The 21,335-nt window shown below is 42.5% G+C and overlaps 1 protein-coding gene across 2 annotated transcripts in view; it reads right to left on the bottom strand.

Moving 5' to 3' along the window:
- CNOT2 (CCR4-NOT transcription complex subunit 2) overlaps positions 1-18,043 on the bottom strand; it is a 43,562-nt gene extending 25,519 nt beyond the window's left edge. The window contains exon 1 of one of the 2 annotated variants that reach the window (XM_075274428.1): positions 17,895-18,043. The gene's annotated coding sequence lies outside the window, so the exon portion shown is untranslated. Of the gene's footprint in view, positions 1-17,402; positions 17,801-17,894 lie in introns of those variants that run through there. The other variant, XM_075274427.1, reaches the window with a different exon arrangement.
- Between the last annotated feature and the right edge of the window lie 3,292 nt (positions 18,044-21,335).

Consider the following 21,335-nt stretch of genomic DNA (forward strand, 5'->3'; position numbering starts at 1 on the left):
AAATGGTCAAAAAACAGACATGTGAACAGACACTTTAAAATAAACGTGTGTAAAAGGCCTAACATTATAAAACCTGACTTACACCCAGAGTAACCTTTGTCACACATGGAGTCTGTCAAGCTGGGTGCAGCCATCATTTTTTTTCCCTGCCCCAAGGAATCAGAAGAACTGTAACCTGTAAGGTTTTTTTTTTTTCTTGTTTATGTCAGATCTATTTTGTCAGCACTGAACCTTTTTGCATTAAAGCTTTCACTTTAACTTTAGTCCCGGTATGCTGTATGGAGCCAATTTTTTTCCTGCAATGTGTGGATGGGATGAACCAGAATCTCATTCACTTTGCAGGTAATGTAAAATGTAGCTTTTATTTCTGCCGCGTCTCCACAACATGAGGATTTAACTTTATGTTCAAGAAGGGTTCTTACAAGACTGAGCGAGTGGATTAGATTAACCCTTTGCAGTTGCACCCACATGTGCTAGGATGGTACATAAGCGAAACCATTCAATCTATTAAAAAATACCTGATTATCTAATACTCTCACACAGCAGTGTATGGAAGACAAAATCCAAAGTTTGTCCAAAAAATATCAAAGGGATACAAATCTTTCCTTCTGCAGGTCCCACTTCTGGCTTTGGCTTACAAATATTGAAGCAAAATACTGACCAGATCTGCATAATACGAAAGGGGCCCAACACCTGGATCTCAACTTTGACCATTAAAAGGTTTCAGTCATATAGTACGCTTCGTCCCCATTCTCATTGATGTCCACATAGTATATATTGTATGAGAAGGGGTCGTCTTCATGAGACTGCAACCTCAGGGCATACTCTCAAGCAGCAGACTGGTTAAAGGTACTTATTCTTTACTTAGTGGATGCCTCATCATTCCAATACAGCAGCTCCGATCCTCCCCACTAATATTTGGTCATATTTTTTCATAGCATTCCAAAACAACGATTTAGATTTTGCCTGATCAACAGCAACACCCACCTGACATTACAGAGCCAAAACTAACTGCACTGAAGGCTTAATAATGGTGGGGGCTACAGAAAAAATTCCAACTGTCCTGGAATCAGTTGAGCGGCGCCTATATGACATATGTCAGGTATTTAAATATGGTGGACCCCATATCACTGTAAAAGTAAATAATAAAAAAAAGAGAAACATATACACATTGGGTATCCCTGTGTCTCAAAATACTCGGGCTACAAACTTCTAACTTTTTTTTTTCTAAATATTATGTTTTCCCACTCAAAAATTTGATCAAAGCAAGAGACATCCCCCAATATAACTTAAATGTACCTCTAGCCCCGCAAAAAAGCCAACACCTTATGCATCCCTGTAAATGAAAGTGTATATATATATATATATATATATATATATATATATATATATATATATATATATATATATATATATAAAAGTTATGCGTTTCAAAATATGGCAACTCCAAGAGAAAAATATTTTTTTGCAAAGTTTTGGATATTTTCAAGGCGTTAAGATGTAAATAAACAAATATACATTTAGTATCCACTGACTCAAACAGACCCATAGAATTACAATTTGCCCCCCCCCACTCCCCAAAAAAAATAAATAAAAAAAATTAAGCCCCCATAAGGCTCTGTGAGTGGAAAAATAAAAGTCATGGGATTTGTAAGGAAAGGACTCAAAAATGAAAATCAAAAGAATAAAAATCAGAACGGGTTAAAGGTGTAAGCTACAAAATATAATTTGAGAGAAAGCCATAAAACGTTTGGAGAAGGAAGTCAGGCAGATGCCAACCATTTTGGTTTAGAAATATTATGTATACATTTTTTTAAATTCTCTTGGCCTTTGGGGCTAAGAGGGTCTTCTGCAAACCATGCTGACCTATTCATGGTACTGTTGTACTGTGTTACGGAATCTGAGAATCAACTCTATTCATCAGATATTTTTAGTTTTTTTAATTTTTGCAGGCAAGCCCCATTCACATAAATGAATCAGCCACAGAAATTTCTGCAACCAATCTGCCATTGGGAATACAGACTTAAGACAGAGGAAACCCTCCAAGTTCAAATGACAAGCTTGGCTGGCTGACAGAAGGTTTTTATATGTGTTTAAAGACTCAATGCCAAAGGTTTATTGACTTTCATTAAAGCAAGTGTCTAGACAACGTTGTTTATTGAAATATTTCCTATCATACTTATTTAGGATCTTTCAGTGAACAACTTAAAGGAATTGTTCAGGTTTATTAAAAGAATGGCCATTAACAGAATAGGAGTGAAAACTCAAAGGATAATGTGTCCGTTCCAATTTAGATGTGATTCATAGCAGCAGAAAACGTATAGAATATAGCAGATTTAGTAATGAAGCAGAATAATAGCTCAATGAGATTTACTAATACTAGACAGAGCAAACAGTCTTAAACCGTGCCAGCTTTATTAAAGTGTCTAATGCCGTTTGATAAATCTGTCACATTCTTAGGGTGCATTCACACTGAGTAAACGCTAGCTTATTTTGTAGAGTAAAATTACACTTGTAAATTTTGCTATCCCATTGACTTCAATGACATTTTACAGGCGTATTTTTACAGGCGTATTTTTTACAGGCGTATTTTTTACAGGCGTATTTTTACACTTGTAAAAAAATATCATTGAAGTCAATGGGATAGCAAAATTTACAAGTGTAATTTTACTCTACAAAATAAGCTAGCGTTTACTCAGTGTGAATGCACCCTAAGACTGTCTATTCTAACTCTACACCTCTTATTAGTTGGTGCATGTTGCTCTCGCCCCCCTTCCATTGAAGCCATGCCCCTTTTTCATACTTTGTCATAAAAGTTTCCACAAAGGCTCTAATTAATCCTAAATATGACAAGACATAGACTTTTTTTTTTTTTTTGCACAATTTATAGCAAAATTCCGCTGCATTTTACATGTATGCAAAAAAAAAAAAAAAAAAAATTGGGATAATTGTATGGCTTATCAGGAAAGCGGCCTGACCCAAGATGTGACATCGGGCACCAGCAAACAAGTCTGCATAGGTTAACTTATAAAGTATATGGCATCACTACTTTGCAGTTCCACAATAGAAATATTTAACTGCGGGGGTTCTCACCATAGACCAGCACTGAAGTCTACCATAGTAAACCAACCATTAACAATGCACTTATACATTGTAATAGGGGCTATCACCATTCGGGAAGTATTGGCTTATGTCAATGGCCGCTGTGTTTTGTAGGAAACGCAAGCAAACCGAATAATATACCTTCACATTCAAAGTGATGCTACTTTCCATAGCTTTTCATAATGTAATAGTGAATACAAGGAGAGCTTCACCTTAAAATTAAGCAAAAAGCAAAGTTTCCTGCAGAAAGACTTCAAGACACCTCATGACTGCATGTGAATGGGCCTCTAAAGTTTTGCCTACAGGGATACCTATAAAACTGCAACCTAAACACCAGTTCTCATAAACATAGTGTAGGGCAGGAAGGTGGTGAATAGGGAAAGCAAAATAAAAAAAACATGAAAGATGCTTTATATTCACGCTAAAGCAACCAGGAGTTCAGCCTTATAGAACTCCATTTACTTAAGGAGGTCGGCAAGCTTCCCTGCCAAATAGTACAAAGGAAAATACTGGCACGTGCACAAGTGTATCATACATACAGAGCAGAACTCTCAGCAGACTGGGGCCTATGACTAGAAGTTACATTCACAAGTGCTGCACTGTAATAATGGTAGTTGCTATAATGCCTGACGCAAGAAACCATAGATTTACGTTGCAATAGTTATATATACCTCATGCACCTGGTATTGTATTATACAAGCATCCACGATGACTGTCTGAATTCTGCCCTAAGATTGGTGTATTTTAGGTGCACAAAGTTGCACGTAGTTTTAGATTTTTTTTTCTGAAAAGTTTAAGAAGGGCTATGGCTTATAATATATCAATGTACATCCCAACTATGCCAAAATTTGGGCATGATAATACTCGCTAAAAAAAAAGCCAGCCAATAGGTAGTGTAAACTCAGACTAGAACAAGACAATTGAAAAAGCAGAAAAGAAAAGCCTTTCTGATAAACCCTCTGTGGTATTGTGACCTTCCTGTATATTATTTGGGATTTAGAATGGCAATCTGTACAGCAATAGGCACACAAACTTAAAGGGGTTGTCCAGAAATTGAACAAATTCTGGAAGGGTCCAGAGCAGGAGTAACATAGAACAAAAAAGCCTACCCAGATGTCACAGAGCTTTGATGTCAGCCATCACTCACTTTGATTGCGTAATGTGCCTGAGTCCAAAGAAGCTCAAGCCCACAAAACAGTTGAGGCCAATGTGGCCTTAGCAGTTGCATGAGAGGGGCCGGTGACATCACTCACATACGTCACTAGTCCCTATCCAGAGCTTCCAGGAACCATGACGCGGCACACAACCAAATCCACTGTGGGTGGGTGGAAAAAAAAAAAACAAGAGCTCAGGGACCAGTTGAGGGCGGGTTCACACCTGTTCAGCTGTTTGCCAGACAATGGCACACTTCTACAAATACCCACTACTGCCACTATCAACCACGCAGAAAGTGAGAAGCACAGCACCCGACATGTACACCCAGGGAAACAGATGATCTGGGGAGACCCAAAACAGTCAGATGCCCACTGCTCTACAACTGATGGCCTATGTTACTTTAGGTTCTTGCGCTCACTTTTCTGTTCTTGGGGACCCGAAAAATGGAAACCCAATCCTCTTAAAAATGGTTACCTGGGGAAACCCATGGACCCCCATAGCATATAATGGGGTCCGCTGGGTTTCCGCCCTAAAAATGCGGAGATAAAAGTCGTGCTTGCAGGACTTTTCTTTCTGTGTTTTTCAAACAGATTCGGGACGAATCCCTGAATAGAATTCAAACGCTGGTGTGAACTCAGACTTAGCAATAGGCAACGAATGTTGAAAACGTGGATAACCCCATTAAGGTTTTATTTCTTTTTTTATATTTTATTGGCTGGAGATACAAGAAATAGAGCAGGGGGATGGGACAATAAAGCATGTACACAATAACTCTTGTTCATGGTTGGTCTGTGAATATTGTTATTTTTGAATACCCCAGGTTAAAATGACATATCACCAATTGGTCTTTGCATTGATCTGTGGCCTCGCTCCAGCTTCTACTGAAACAATTCAGATTAGAGATGAGCGAGTACTGTTCGGATCAGCCGATCCGAACAGCACGCTCCATAGAAATGAATGGATGCACCTGGTACTTCTGCTTTGATGGCGGCCGGCCGCTTAACCCCTCGCGTGCCGGCTACGTCCATTCATTTCTATACGAGCGTGATGTTCGGATCGGCTGATCCGAACAGTACTCGCTCATCTCTAATTCAGATGTAAGGAATACCCACGCCACTAAAAAAGAAATATAAATCCAACATGATGACTCGGCTCTTCCACCGATAACTCGTTTTAGTTTGTATCCGTCATATTTGTTAATTTCACAAAAATATCAGAGTTGACAGAAAGTGGTATAAGGGCCCTTCCACACTAACAATTTTTTACCCCCAAGCGCTGTTTGTAAAAATAAATAAAATAAAACATGACAACAAAGGGACCCATTATACTCAACAGAGCCATTCAAAAGTCCACCTTTGTTTGTGTCATGCGCTATTTTTTTTTCACTTTTCTGTACTCAACCCAGTCATGCAAACATCATGTTTCTCCGAAAATAAGACAGGGTCTTATATTCAGTTTTGCTCAGGGCTTATTTTTAGGGGGACGTCTTTTTTTTCCCCCATGAACAACAATTCACTCACCAAAACCCCTTACACACAAAACAATTGAGTTGCCAAGTGGCAATTGTGGACGTCAGCCTTTTTCAGTACAGTGTATGGTTCTTCAAGCAAACTGGTCTGTATACTATGTAGTGACTCGGCCATACTATTGCAGCTCAGCTCTCATTAGGCCCCACGCACACCATAATTTTATCCGCAATTGCGGATCCATGTATTTCTATGGGCCCGTACACACAAGCAATTTTTTAAGCATGTGCTGTATTTGTAGCACAGACAAGTGTAGTGTTTCTATACAAGTCATTGTGAGGATCCATGGTTGCAGATGACTGACTGACATGTTTTTTGAAGTTTGCTGATCAGTATTAAGGGAGAGGCCTGAATCTGAATTGAAGTAGAACTGAAATAGCATACCCAGATCACGACAAAGTATACAGAGCACTTTTTTTTTTTATATAAAATGATGAATATCTTAAAGAGGACCTTTCATGGATTTGGGCACATGTGGTGTTATATACTGCTGGAAAGCCGACAGTGCTCTGAATTCAGCGCACTATCGACTTTCCCGATCTGTGCCCCGGGTAAAGTTCTAGCGGTCCCGGTACCGTAGCTCTTTACAGTCAGAAGGGCGTTTCTGACACTCTGTCAGGAATGTCCTTCTGCACAGAAGCGCCTATCGCACTGTACAGTGTGAGCGGGGAGGAACGCCCCCTCCCTCTGCTCACAGTGCTCGTCCATAGACGAATATTATCAGGAGGGGAGGGGGCGTTCCTCCCCACTCACACTGTACAGAGCTATATCCGCTGCTGTGGAGAAGGATGTTCCTGACAGACTGTCAGAAACATTGTAAAGAGCTACGGTATCGGGACCGATAGCACTTTACCCGGGGCACAGATCAGGAAAGCAGACAGTGCGCTGAATTCAGCGCACTGTCGGCTTTCCAGAGGTATATAAAACTGCATGTGCCCAAATCCATGAAAGGTCCTCTTTAAAAGATATGGGTCGTCTCTCCCAGTTTCCCTCTCCATCCCCCTCAAACTCTTCCCTCCTCGTCTTCAGTTGTAGTTTGTATTGTTCTACTTTTATCACAAAAACTTCAATAAAACTTTTAATGCAAAAAATAATTAAAAATATATTATACTAGCACATGCATTCAATGTAGGGGGGGTTTACATTCTGAATGGTATATAATATTCACTATAGAACATTCAATTTTATCAGGCATAGGTTTTATTACATTTGTTGATGGCAGAATTCATTCACATGTCAACTCTGTAGAGCTTCAGTTCAGTTAGGGACACGGGACAGAAAGGCTTAGGAACTTCTGTCATGGATATTCAGCAGAACGTTTTCCTGAAATCTACTGCAGCAAAAAACACACCTGCAAGAAACTGCTGTAGGTTTTCTGCTACAGCATGTATTGACACGCTGCCGAAACCCAAAGAGCAGGTCAATTTGAGTGTTGGGTTTTAGTCACGAATGAGATTCTGTAAAATCTTATCCACGATGCTGGTGGCACCGTACAGCGCAGCGGGTTAGGGGCACATGTCTGTGCTAGCAACTAATCCACTGCATGAACGTCAGATCTGACCCAAGCCTTAGACAGCAGAGGAATGAAAAGATATTAGAAACAAACACAAAAAAAACTGCATTCTTGTTCCCAGCCATACAGCTGAAAAACTTAACATCAAACCATCTCACATTGAGGGTAAAGTCAATCTATGACAAACATTTGGGAAAATGGGGATCGCTAAACCACTTAACCATACAAATTACACGAAAGCTGGTTTTACAGATATCACCCCTCCTGGCTGCCAAAAACTGCGGACAGAAGGTGAGAGATCGAGCACTTACTGAGCATGTGCACTGATGATCCATTTGCAGCACTCCATTATCTTAGGCAGTGTCAAAGACTTGGGAGATCAAGTCACAACTGGACCCCAACCAACAATTTGTTATTGCTAGAACACCCCTTTAGGATACTTACTAAAACATGCTTTATCTAGGGCGATGTAAACAGCAGTGAGGCTAAACACTGTTAGTGGGGGATGTGCAAGGCAGGCATTAAGCTTTGTTAGAGCTCTCTGCAAGCAAGGCTGTGGACCTGATAGGTAGCAACACAGGAAAAAGTGACACCCTGTTGAGAGCTTATCCAACTAACAGTACTCCCACGCTGTAATACAGGACTCATTGAGAAGTGTTGCCAGTCAATTGACTACTGTGGACACCAAATGCCAATAGCGATGGCCACTTGTAAATAACAGGTCTGGGAGGACAGATGGAGTGTCAGTAGTTTTGATCACATCGCCTTCAATAACACCTTTGGCTTTGTTCCCATCTGCGTCACAGTTTCTGCTTGGAGCCTTCACTGCAGATTCCATAAAAAATAATGGACAAAAAAAATCCACAATGGATATAGTCATATTAGAAATCCATCCATGTTGGGATTTCCATTTTTCTGTTCTGAAAATGGAACATAAAAGGAGATTGGGAAAGAGATGTTCAGAGTTGACATGAGCCTTCAGTAAAGAAGCATTATATTCACTGATCTATTAATACAACTGTAGCCGATTCAATAGGATACGTATTGGGATTGTGGCTAGGTTTTCTGCTTACTATTTCCACTATTAAGAAACCAAGCACGTATAATAAGCAATCATACGTCTAATGTAAACTGTAACTACGTCTGTCATATCAATTATTAATTCACTCATTTTCATCTCAGAAGAGTAAAGTAATGAAGCCAATAAACTGCAGGTACATAAGAAGCACTGAACAGAATGGCCATCAATAATTAAGGCCAGGGTTTGCCCAAGTAAAATGAGGGGCAGGGAGTGTGATAAAAACCTGTAACTCTCTGATTACATAAGAGGACATTCCCATTTAGGAATACATCCCATGGGTTAAGGAACTCTCAAAAACATGGATGCTAGGTTTACATACAGAAAAGACATTAAAATAAGCTAGATTCACATGATTGTGATGGAAAAATGATGCAACTGTGTTTTTTATGGCCGATTTGCATTGATGCCGTACCAAAATGGGCGACTTCATGCCTATCTTGTACAGTCAGCAGCAATTTTCATTTTTTTTTAATAGTATGATATGAACACAGTCTTACCCTATGAACCTGTCAGCAGAACACAGCATGTCTTGATGATGGAGTCATATGTTTGTCTGTGACTACAGGTGGATTGCTCAAGATGCTAATAAGAAATGTGAAATTCCTCACAGTCTTGAGGTTTTTTAGCATAACGCCTCCCACTACCTAACAATGTAATTTCTGTAATGATATTATACTGTGGAATTGCTATTTGGGCAAATCAATAACACACTGTACAAACAAAATCCAAGTACATGTGTGGCTGTGCCGTCTGTTCTCCCTCATTTACCAGAAATGGGTCCAAGCATAAGGGAGGGAAAATGTTCCCCAAAACTTCCTCCATCAGCAAGTGTATCACAAAGGGAACGAAAAATTGTTTATTAAAACATTTCCAGGAGGAATAATAGAGGAATGGCAAATACTAAGTTATTGTTATTTCACGGCAAACACAAGGATTCTCTAAAGCAGACATGTCAGGAGCGGTACGGAGTTTGTATGTTCTCCCCGTGTTTGTGTGGGTTTACTCTGATTTCCTCCCACACTTCAAACACATACCGATAGGGAATGTAGATTGTAAGCCCTATAAGGGACAGTGAATGACAAGGTCTGTAAAGCGCTGCGGAATATGATGGCGCTGTATACCGATAAGTAAGCAAAATAAAAAATAATAATTTGCACCTCAAAGACCTGCTAAAAAACTAAAACCTGTAATATGCTGCCATATATACTACTGCTACTACTATTATTATAGAAAGCGGTGATTCAGTAACTGCTGACATCACACAAAAAAAAAAAAAAAGGAAAAAAAAACCAAAAAAAATTCATTGCTACTTCCTGACATCTTTTGTAAGGGGCAGCAACTGATCATTATGCAACCTGCCGGCCTACCATTTTATTCCTCTCCTCACCCCACTGTCACACAGGTCTTTAGAAGCCAAAATTGGCAACAATTTGGAATCAAATACACACTGTTCTGCTGTGTAGTAAGAGGCAGAGGGGTACACAGACCGTGCCATTCGGCTAGTAATAGCACCCTGAATGGGTTGGCTATTTTCTGGCTACTGGAAGCTAATACCTGGCACTCACTGATACAGTCTTGTTAATGTTCGGCACCATTTTCTATATCTCATAAGCTCCTTTTTATAACAAGTTTTGTGCCCATAAGATGGCTGCTGATGGAGGGCCACGTGACCAGGCACATTACACGGCCTCATGCACTTGCGCTATCAGGAATCTAGGTCTAGTCACATGCTCCTCCATCAGCAGCCATCTTCTGGCAGGCTAGGTCAGGAGAGCTGCCATTCCTCTTTAACTACATTTCTATAATGCGCCACAACTAGACATTGTGAAATATAATTAGTCAGTTATATTTCAGTTTCCCCCATAGGAGACACTGAACCGTCTCTTCATAGTGGTTGCCTGGGACCGTGATATTGAGCCTTCCTCCTCTTCTCAAGCCAATGACATTGTGTCCATTGGTCACATAGCCGTGCTTCTACTCCATCCCATTTGAATGAATGGGATTAAGCTGCAATACCAAGCACAGGGAAGTAGTCAGGAGGCCACAGCATCATAGTCTTGGACAACCCTGGTTTTCTGCATTTAAAGAGAACCCTAAGGTTTATTTGGGACACTAAACCACCCACAGGTCCTTATGGACTAGTGGCTTACTGCCCCAAATAGCATACGTCTGACTGTTCATGGCTACAGAAAAAGAAAATATATATATGTTATACCTACCTACAGATGAGACTCATGATTTTATCTGGTGCACATGGAAAATACATAGCTCTTCTCTGAAGCCGGGCGAGTACCTTGACATTACTGCACATGCAACCGAGGTCCAACCTGATAACAAAGCAGCCGAAGTGTACGTCTCTGATCTCAGTGAAGAGCTGTGCAGGACCCGGGAGTATTAGTACAGGGCTATTTCAGGTACTAAACCACTATTCCATAAGGCCCTGTGGGTAGTTTAATAGCCCTGACACGTTCCCTTTAAATACAACAGATAGTTGTTACTGTCTGGGGATGACTGAATACAGTATATGGATTACACTATTTATATGGCTCATTTACTGTTGACACCACTACAAAACCTACAAAAGAATCTCAATCTTCATTAAACAGTACAGTAAATACCTAGTGACATTCTGACATTGCTTATATTACATACATTACACGATCAAGTGATAATAAATAATCGTTTCGGCCTTTTCTCAGTGGATCCCTTTTACATTTACACAGGTCAATTATTGGGAGCCACCATTCCTAGGAACACTACCCCCAGCTCTCTGTAAAAGAGCCTCATACAAAGAGGAATCCTCGATTTTTATTTATTTTTTTTAAATAAATAAATCCCATGTATAAAGTAATGCATAAGACTTATTTTTTTAAACTTTTATTTGGATCCAACAATTGGTCTGTTATCGGTAAATTAGCGCCTGTAAGCCCAGCTATACCAACTATTACTCTTACATTTAGGAAACAATTGGCAGCTCACAAAAATTGGGTTACAGTGGAACAAACGCATGAAGAACGCAAAACCCGAGACCTGCCTCACCGTTAACTGCAATTCAAAGCCATTCTCCATTGTTATAAGCCAATAATTCTGAACAAATCACAGTGAAAAAAAACAGTAGTGAATATTTGTATTAATTCTGTATGGCGCAGGCCTGTGGAGTCGCAGTCAGCACCAGGACCTATTTTAAGTTGCATCAGAAAAATCCTGCCAACTATGGCTTCAAAATAAAATGATGAATTCTTTTAAATTATATCATACAGTTATTAATATTGTATATTTACATGAATAGTTGCATATTTACATTGATAGGAAGTCCATCACTGTTTTTAATGAATTAGAGGAACTTCTCTGCTTCTGTCTGATCATAGCTGTCATTTATTTATGAAGGAGACAGAGTTGGGAAATCAGAAAACAGAAGTTGGTAGTGTGGCCTACCAACTGGATAGCCCTGGTGCAGAGCCGCCCATTAGAGGACACCATTGCGGTACAACTGCATAGCCCTGGTACAGAGCAGGCCATTAGAGGACACCATTGCGGTACAACTGGATAGCCCTGGTACAGAGCCGGCCATTAGAGGACACCCGTACAACTGCATAGCCCTGGCACAGAGCCGGCCATTAGAGGACACCCCTACAACTCCATAGCCCTGGTACAGAGCCGGCCATTAGAAGACACCCGTATAACTGCATAGCCCTGGTACAGAGCCGGCCATTAGAGGACACCCGTACAACTCCATAGCCCTGGTACAGAGCCGGCCATTAGAAGACACCCGTATAACTTCATAGCCCTGGTACAGAGCCGGCCATTAGAGGACACCCGTACAACTCCATAGCTCTGGTACAGAGAGGGCCATTAGAGGACACCCGTATAACTGCAGAGCCCTAGTACAGAGCCGCCCATTAGAAGACACCCGTACAACTGCATAGCCCTGGTACAGAGCCGCCCATTAGAAGACACCCGTACAACTGCATAGCCCTGGTACAGAGCCGCCCATTAGAAGACACCCGTACAACTCCATAGCCCTGGTACAGAGCCGGCCATTAGAGGACACCCGTATAACTTCATAGCCCTGGTACAGAGACGGCCATTAGAGGACACCCGTACAACTGCATAGCCCTGGTACAGAGACGGCCATTAGAAGACACCCGTACAACTCCATAGCCCTGGTACAGAGCCGGCCATTAGAGGACACCCGTACAACTGCATAGCCCTGGTACAGAGCCGGCCATTAGAGGACACCCGTACAACTCCATAGCCCTGGTACAGAGCCGGCCATTAGAGGACACCCGTACAACTGCATAGCCCTGGTACAGAGCCGGCCATTAGAGGACACCCGTATAACTGCAGAGCCCTAGTACAGAGCCGCCCATTAGAAGACACCCGTACAACTGCATAGCCCTGGTACAGAGACGGCCATTAGAGGACACCCATACAACTCGATAGCCCTGAAGGCTTGCAGTATATCTACGGGTCTCTGATTTATAACAGAATAAAAAAATGTTAAGTTTATAAAGAAAAAAAAAAAAAAATTTTGGCATGAAGCGCTAAGGGAGCGTTCACACTACCGTCGGTGTCCAACAGATGGTGTCCACTGCTAATGTCAGTTCAAAATCTTGCACAGACATTAGCAGTAGACACTAGCTGTGTCTGTGACATTTTTCATTCATTTAAATGGAGATCGGGTGCGTTGTTTTACACTCCGTGCTCTTCCTTAACTGTCCGTTCCCAAAGATGTCCGACATTACAAGCGGACAGAAAAAAAACCCGGCATGTAGGTTTTTTTTCTGTCCACTTGAAAATTCGGACATCTTTGGGAACGGACAGTTAAGGACAGGCACGGAGTGTAAAACAACGCACCCGATCTCCATTTAAATGAATGAAAAATGTCACAGACACAGCTAGTGTCTGCTGCTAATGTCTGTGCAAGATTTTGAACTGACATTAGCAGTGGACACTGACGGTAGTGTGAACGCCCCCTAAGTGTTCAGCCATACAAGCTATTGCGCACATCAAAGAAGCCTTACATGTATGAATATTGCCTAACCTCCAGGACACCATTGTGGCACTATCCTTTAAAAAAATCTTGATCAGTTTTCTCTCACTAGGATCTGTCAGTATCTCTTAAAACCTACCATATATGACAACAGACACTCCATTAATAATGGAATCTATGATAATCATGTGAACAGCTCCTTACATTCAGTCTTTCTACAAATGTCCAATCAAGAATAAAAACACCAATCAGATGGGGCAGATAGAACGAAACATGTTCAATATAAAAAGTGATGCTGTTACCCAAGGCAACCAATCAGACCACTGCTTACATTTTCTAAAGGATCTATGAAAAACAATAGTGAGATGTGAGTGGATGTCGCTCTACATTTCCTAAGCATTTTTGATAGATCTCTCTCAATGTATTCCTAAACACTATATTATTACCTTATTAACGGAGCCTCTGCTGTCATGCAGATGGTATCGTATTTTTCAACTAAATTCATTCAAGTAGCACTGAGATACTGGAACAAAAATGTGCGCAAGTTCATTGAGGGGCTAACCCCCCCCCCCCCCCCCCCATCACCACCTATATGCAACACTCATAGACACTCCAAAAGGTTATGATTCTCAATGGTTTCATTTGTATATAGTAATTACAAGGTTTCGGGTTCACCAACCCTTCATCAGGCTGCAGTTGGAGTGAAGTTCCCTCAGCAAGCATAAACAAATGGATGTATCATATGGGGGTTTTCTGAGTGATGAATCCAGAGTGGGGAGCTGGTCACATACCCGAAGAGATGGGGTATCTGTAATGGTCTTCAGAAAAAAACAAAAACGAAACATGACATGACATTCAGCCTTGTTCTGCACCTTCTGGGCTCATCACTCAGGAAACCCCCATATGATACGTCCATTTGACTTTGCTCAACGGGGGAACTTCAATATAATGCAACTGTAGCCTGATGAAGGGTTGGTGATCCCAAAATGGTGTAATTACTATATACAAATTAGACCATTGAGAAGCACAACTGTTTTGGGTTACAGTTCAACTGTATGTATGAGATTTCCAATTTTTCATCCCTAACATATCATCATCAAAAGGAGGGAAGCACACATTTTTGCAACATTTAGAAGAACCTTGTGATAGAAAAGCATGAGATCTCACAGAAACTGACGGGATCCATCTTAAACGGAGTCTGTCACCAGAACTCAACATATCAACCCTGCCCAACAGATAGATTGGTTAGGGTCACAGGACCAAAACTGTGTCTTTCCCTTATGAAACGGGAGCTTTCCTTCCCGAGATACAGCTGTTTTTGTCTCTTTGGCACAAGCAGGGTGCCCTCGCTTATCTCTTTGGAGAAATGGAGATCACTTTGTAGCCTAAATGAGCTCATCTGCATATAGACAAAAACAGTGGTATCTTGACAAGAGAGGCCCTGAATCACAAGGACAAAAATATGATTTGCTTCAGTGAACCTATCTATCTGTGGGCTGAGTTTTTTATGCTGGGTTCTGGTGACAGACTCCCTTTATGAGGATTCTTCATGTTCATATGTAGTGTTTATGCTGCGGATGAAATTTTTTTATTCAATCAATAAAGGTAAAAGTGGTGCAAGTAAACATCTTTTATCTCTTCCATGCTTCCCCAAACACCTGTATGCTTGACTGGGCCAAGTATGCATCTGTTGTGTCTGGCAGTAGTTCTCTCCATTGACATTTGGTGGCTGCTTATCTCTCCCTAAAACAAAAGCATCAAACTGCTGAAATCCAGGAAGCCAATCCTTGTACCCTCCAATCATCTGCTATCAGGAGTCTGGAACCCACATAGACATTAGATGGTCAGCTAGCTCCAGAGAAATCACTGGATTCTTCTCCCATTTATCTGATGTTTATGGCCAGTTTACATTGTGGAATTTAGTGGTGCACAAGTATTTTTCTGCATCACTGCTGTATATATTTTCTTTTACAAGTACAGACATGCCTTTAGAGGATGAGGGAACTTAGTTTCTGCTACACAAGTGCAGATTCACACATTTACAAGGAAGATGAAGCTACTTTAAAAGGGGTTTCCACAGAATTTACTTACTTGGTTCCTAAAATAACTAGTGATGGACCTGGGGATTCTGGCAACGTCATGACACCCAGGTCATGTGATCCGATGCAGCATTAACCGCTATAGTCAGTCAGTTCCCATAGTATAGTTAATTACCTGTCAGTTCGGACAAAGGGGGAGGGCGTACAAACCCAGTGGGGCCAAACGTTGCCTCGGATCACATGACCTTTTGGTCGTGACATTGCTGAACTCCCGGCTCCATCATCAGTGATCCCCAGAACCAGGTAACTAAATTACTACACCCGGAAAACCCCTTTAAAATTGTCTAACAAATGTATGAAACAGCTTCTGACCAGGGAGGATTATTACCCTTCTATGGCAGAAGCCCCCATCATATACTCCATTGCTCCTTTACCATTCTGACTACAGCTGGCTCATTTCTACTCTGTCCCCATGCTTATTATGATGTAGCATAGTGGTCCATTCTAACCATGTGTAGAATATAGCAGAAGTCTATTTGGCTGCTGTCGGCAACAATGCAATAAATATAAAAACAACAAAACAAAGAGTGTGTCAATTTTCACACCTTTGAAGGGAGTCTATCACCTCCCCCAAGCATACAGAACTGCTTACCACTGCATTTGTGTTATACATAACAAAGGTATACACTTCACTTCTGTAGATTTGGAGGAAAAAAAACAAACAAATGTGATGTCTTATGCAAATGAGGCATTTGGTGCACTAGTGTGGGCCTTCAGCCCTGGTCTTACTACTCAGACCCCTACCTGCACCACCCCGTACAGCGAGGACCAATATTACAACTGCCATTACATCACCCATCCTACCTGAGTTTAAGGCCCACCACAGATGCAGCAACTGCCTCACTTGCTCAAGACTTCAAAGTTGTTTTTCTCCAAATCTTACAAGAGTGACATTCATGAGACAGAGAAATTGTTTATCAGTGTAATGTTCTCAGTAATATGGTAGTAGTATGCTGTAGAGACATGGTGGCCTCTCTGTAACATCTGCAGGAGCACTAAATGGTAAGACAACCCGTCCTGGCATAATGTTGGGGTACAGCCGATTCCAGACATAAGAGAGTAGAAGACACAGAGCACTTTCATCTGGGTCTTAGTCCTAACATCAGAGGCCTTTTGTCTCACACTGGATGTCACAGAAATCCAGGGACGTACCAAATATGTCAATAGCGACAAAGGCCTCATGTATAAACCCGGCATAGGCAAACCATAGAAACATTGCCTATAGCAACCAGTCTTTTCCCAGCTGCCATAAGTGTAGACTGGAAAGCAAGAACAGTTGCTCCTGGCAAGTCGTCCTCTTTGTGTGTACTGGTCTTTACAGGAGGCCTATCCTGAACATAGGATGTGTGCAGGCCAGGTATATACAGGAGGTATGCCGTATACAGGTACAGTATGAAGCATGCTACCACAGATAGTGCACCTCCATACATCCATGAGCAGGAAGTGACAGTTGATGCAGCAGATAACGTGTCCTCTTCAGATACTGGAGCCCAGCAGCCTGCAGGATACCAGAGGCCTAGCTCCCCCTCCAGGTGTGCCAGTTCTGAGGGATCAGCCTGTGCTAGTGCAGCACTGACAGCCCCCATCACCGGATCCATCACCTAGGCCTGGACACAGCCTGCGGCTCTAGTACTGCTGCCCCGGCGTCTTTCAGCCATCTTCCTGCAGGCCCCACTCTTCCCCATCCCCTCACATCTTTCCCGCCGCACCGATGTGCCATACAACGCCTCCTCCTCCAACCACTAGCTCCCTCCCCGGCCACATCCAGACAAAAGCCGCCGCGGCCGCCCGGGCCTCTCTCTCGCCCCGGCCCCCCGTCTCCCCGGCCGCCAGCCTCCGGCTCTTCTTCACGGCCTTCCCTGACAGAGTTGCAAGGCCGGCCGGGCATGGGGGACGGCTGCGAGTGACGGCTCTGACAAATAAAAACACTCACCGCATGAATTTTCTTGTCTCGCAGAACCAAGATGGCTGTGTTTCCAACCCGGAGGATGCTGGGTGGGTGACCTTTCCCCTTTGACCCTCCGCCGTGACCCTCTCTCCTTCTCCTCCCTCCCTGACAACGGCAGCTGGTAACCAGGAAGCGGCCCGGGCCTAGCTAGAAGGATCGGCCTGCTTTTTCGGGTAGTGCGCCCTCCTCTCCGGTGCTCAGGGAGCCCTCTCCTTCCTGTGACTGCTGGCGGGGGAGGGGAGAAGAGGAGGAGAAAGCTGCCGTTTTGGCGGCTTCAGTGTTCAGTCACAGCCCAGGCCGGAGATGAGGAAGCTGCTCCGGGGGTCGTTTCCTACCGTCTTGTATAGCAATAGTGCAACAGTCCCTGTCTGCGCTAACCTCTAGGAGACGGAGCCGTCCACGTTGTGTCTCCGGGGGCAGCCCGACATGTATTACCGGGGGGGGGGGGGGGTCACTATGTAGCTCACATTACCATACCTTTAGCACACTTTCTTCATTACTATTGCCGCCCGCGGACCCAGTTTTCCTTCACACTTCTCATTTCCTGAGTACATGTTACCTCAGGTAGTAGTCAGTGTAACCGACAATTCCTTCCGGGTGTCAGTTACCGGGCATCGTTGACACCGGAACAAAGCTACAGTTGTCGTGTAATAACTGCGGTACATTACATGCTGGCTCTGTGTCCTGTGCTAGCAGACTACACAGCAGAATCCAGGGCTGGCCTGTTCCCATTACCCCAATACTTGGTGTTATGCCAGCTGGGTGCTGTCCACACTACAGTTGGGTCATGCAAAACTGGTTTTATATTATAAAAAAGGATAAAACTTTACAGAAAGTACAAAATATTTTTGTTTGTTTTGTCATAAGAGCAGAAAACTGAAAAACAGCAGTGCTGGTCCCCCATAGGATGAGCCTGACGGACCACACTGACTATGATATATAGGAGGTTTCCATTACACCGTCTCTTAGTTTGCCAGACAAAGTAGAGTGACATGTGGCGCTATTTTTTATTGACTTTGTTTTAATATAACATGCAGAAACTCTTAACCGCTAATGCAGATGTGAACACAGCCTTACACCAAAAACACGTTTGATGCAATCACAACATGTGTGGTCAAAGGCTAAGGACACCTGCAGCAAAACGGAACAAAAACGCTTCAGTTCTTAACTGCTTTTTGCATTTTTGCTTTCCTAAATACAGGTCTATGTGGGACAGGCAGTGCTTTTGCAGCTAAAATTAATATGCTTTTTTTTTTTTGCGCAATTTAGGGACGAGCGTTAATACAATAATGCAATTGTATTCACTTTGCTAGAGCTGTAATCCTCAGCATTTTTAGGGTAACTTCACACAGAGTTTTTTAGACCGGATTTTGACATGGTATCCGCCTCAGAATCCGGCTCCAAAAAACGCCTTCCATTGACTTCAATGGGAGCCGTTCACTTCTTTTTACCACTAGCGGTTTTATCCCGCTGAATCAGCCGCAGAATCTGTGGCGCGACACTCCCTCCCGACTAGGCCCATTCATTTGGGCCTAATCCAGAGCGGAATGCTGCGACTGGATGCCGGTGGCATCCAGTTGCGGCTAGCCGCGGGAGGCGTTTTTTTGGTCCAGATTCTGAAGCAGCTTCCTGCGTCAAAATCCGGTCCAAAAAACTCAGTGTGAACTTACCCTTAGAGTATTCTCAGAGGGAACTTCAGCCTATTTTCTATTGAAAGAAAGTATCATATACCGCTAAAAAGTAGATAGTGCACTGAATTCAGCACACTGTTGGCTTTCTCAATGTGTGTCCCTATGGTGGCCATATTGCCGTTAATTGCGAGAACGATATCTTCCCACTGTTAGAAGGGTGTTCCTTACAGCCTAGCCTTATCGCTAAAGGTATAAGGCTATGTTGGAGTACAGTCAGAGGGGGTGTTGTTAACATCCCAGCTATGACGCTAGGCTGTGAAGACCACCCTTCTGACAGTGGGGAGATAATAGTGCCGAAATTAACGGCACTGATATCTCCACCACCGGGACACAACTCGGGAAAGCTAACAGTGCGCTGAATTCAGCACAATGCTGACTTTCTAGCAGTATATAATACCGCACATTCATGAGGCCATGAAAAGTCCTCTTTAAGTATATTACAAAAATGTTCACCAGACACCCTCGACACTATAGCAAAAAAAAAAAAAAAACAGTGCAGGATCCTGCTGTCCAGTCTGTACTATCACTGTATAAGTTTTCCTGCTACTAGTATTCACAATATGGGTGCAGCGCATTTTAAGTTTGCCTCTCAGACTGTGGGTATCCATTATTGATACTTCTGGTTACTTTATATGTAATTCTGCTGGGAGTAACTGTACAATAGCTGAGAAAAGCCTAAGTGAGCATAATATAGGAGATTTAGGAACAATGGACTGTAAATATAGAGCAAATACATTGTAAGTGATAGGGTTTCAGAAAGTTCAGTCTTGTGAAGAAAGCAAATATTTGCAAATGTGTGTAGACTTTGAAGAGGATAAACCTTTTCCCTCTTCATTCACTGTGTAAAGACAGATCAGAACCTCCACCTGAAATCATTGTGAAAAAGTTTTGCTTATCTAATGTATCTATGGACAGACCTTTGTTAGCAACTGGGAGTGAACTGCACATTAGATAGAAGGGAGACACTTGGTGGCATCAACTGTACAGGGGGGTTTCAGGAAGAAAGCAACCATATTTTATATTAAAGTGCATTACATTTTGGTCCAGAATCACATGCTCTATGAAATGAGACTAATGTTTCAGAAACGTTAGTGACCATATAAGCTCTGGGCAATGTTCTGATGGCAAATCTTGGGTTCTTGTGTAGATGTTATATAAGCAAATACCACCTATGTAAACATTGTTGGGGACTCCCCGTCATGACAATGGTATTCCCATTTCAGAAGGAAAATATCACACTGTAAAAACTTCAGGAATTGTTTGTGAAACATAACAGTAATTTCAGGGTTTTGACTTGGCCACCATATTCTCAAGATGGCACAATATTAGGCAGGTCGCTCTAATATTGTGATAGGTGAATGTTCCCTGCTTTATTTCTTTGGTATGCGTGGTATATTCGTCTGTTTCTGCTTGTAGAGGTTCTCCAGCATATGTAAATGCCGGGACGCAGAGCTTGTAGTACTCAGACATCCACCCCAGTTTTTATATTAGTGAGCTATCTGTAGCAATAGTGATCAATGTTTTTGGCTTTGGAAAACCCTTTTAATTGTCAATAACAATTACAATGACTATCCCTCTTATTTCAGAAATGTCTTCTTGCTAAGGCCATGTAATTCTCACAGGTAATTGATGTTTTCCTAGAGGATAATCTTCACTGAGCATCATCTCTTCTAATTTAGAGGCAAGCAGTGACAAGTAGGATAAAGTACTGCAGAGGCCTGGAAAACCAGATTCTAATGACATAGACAAGTTATTGCATTGTCTCCAGTGACGATCGTGGTCGCAGGGGATGCAACCAGGCCCGGAGGGATATGGAGCCTGTGGTCAGCTGGAAATGGCCGGGGCCCCAAACCACCATGACAGTGGTCAGAGATCTAGGCTTTCTCCGATTGCTATACATGTTAACAGAAAGGGGCCCGATGCCAGCCCAGGGTAGGTGACTAAAAATTTAAAAAAATATTTAAACTCACCTGTCCTGGGCTCTGGGGATCTTCTGGCCGGTTTCTGTGGTAATGCACCCCAGACCTCACAGCTAGGGCACGTGTGATTGGCCCCAGCGATCACATGGGCCGCGCCGGCATAATGACGTCATCATGCCCCACGTGTGGGGGGGCCGCATAATACTGTCCCAGTATTGTTTACATGCTGGCACTGCACAGCTCACTGAATGTATTTTTAATAACTACAGTTGTTCGTACTAAATTTGTATCCCTTTTAAGTATCAGAG

The sequence above is a fragment of the Leptodactylus fuscus genome, chromosome 5, assembly GCF_031893055.1.
Source record: "Leptodactylus fuscus isolate aLepFus1 chromosome 5, aLepFus1.hap2, whole genome shotgun sequence".
Taxonomy (NCBI): domain Eukaryota; kingdom Metazoa; phylum Chordata; class Amphibia; order Anura; family Leptodactylidae; genus Leptodactylus; species Leptodactylus fuscus.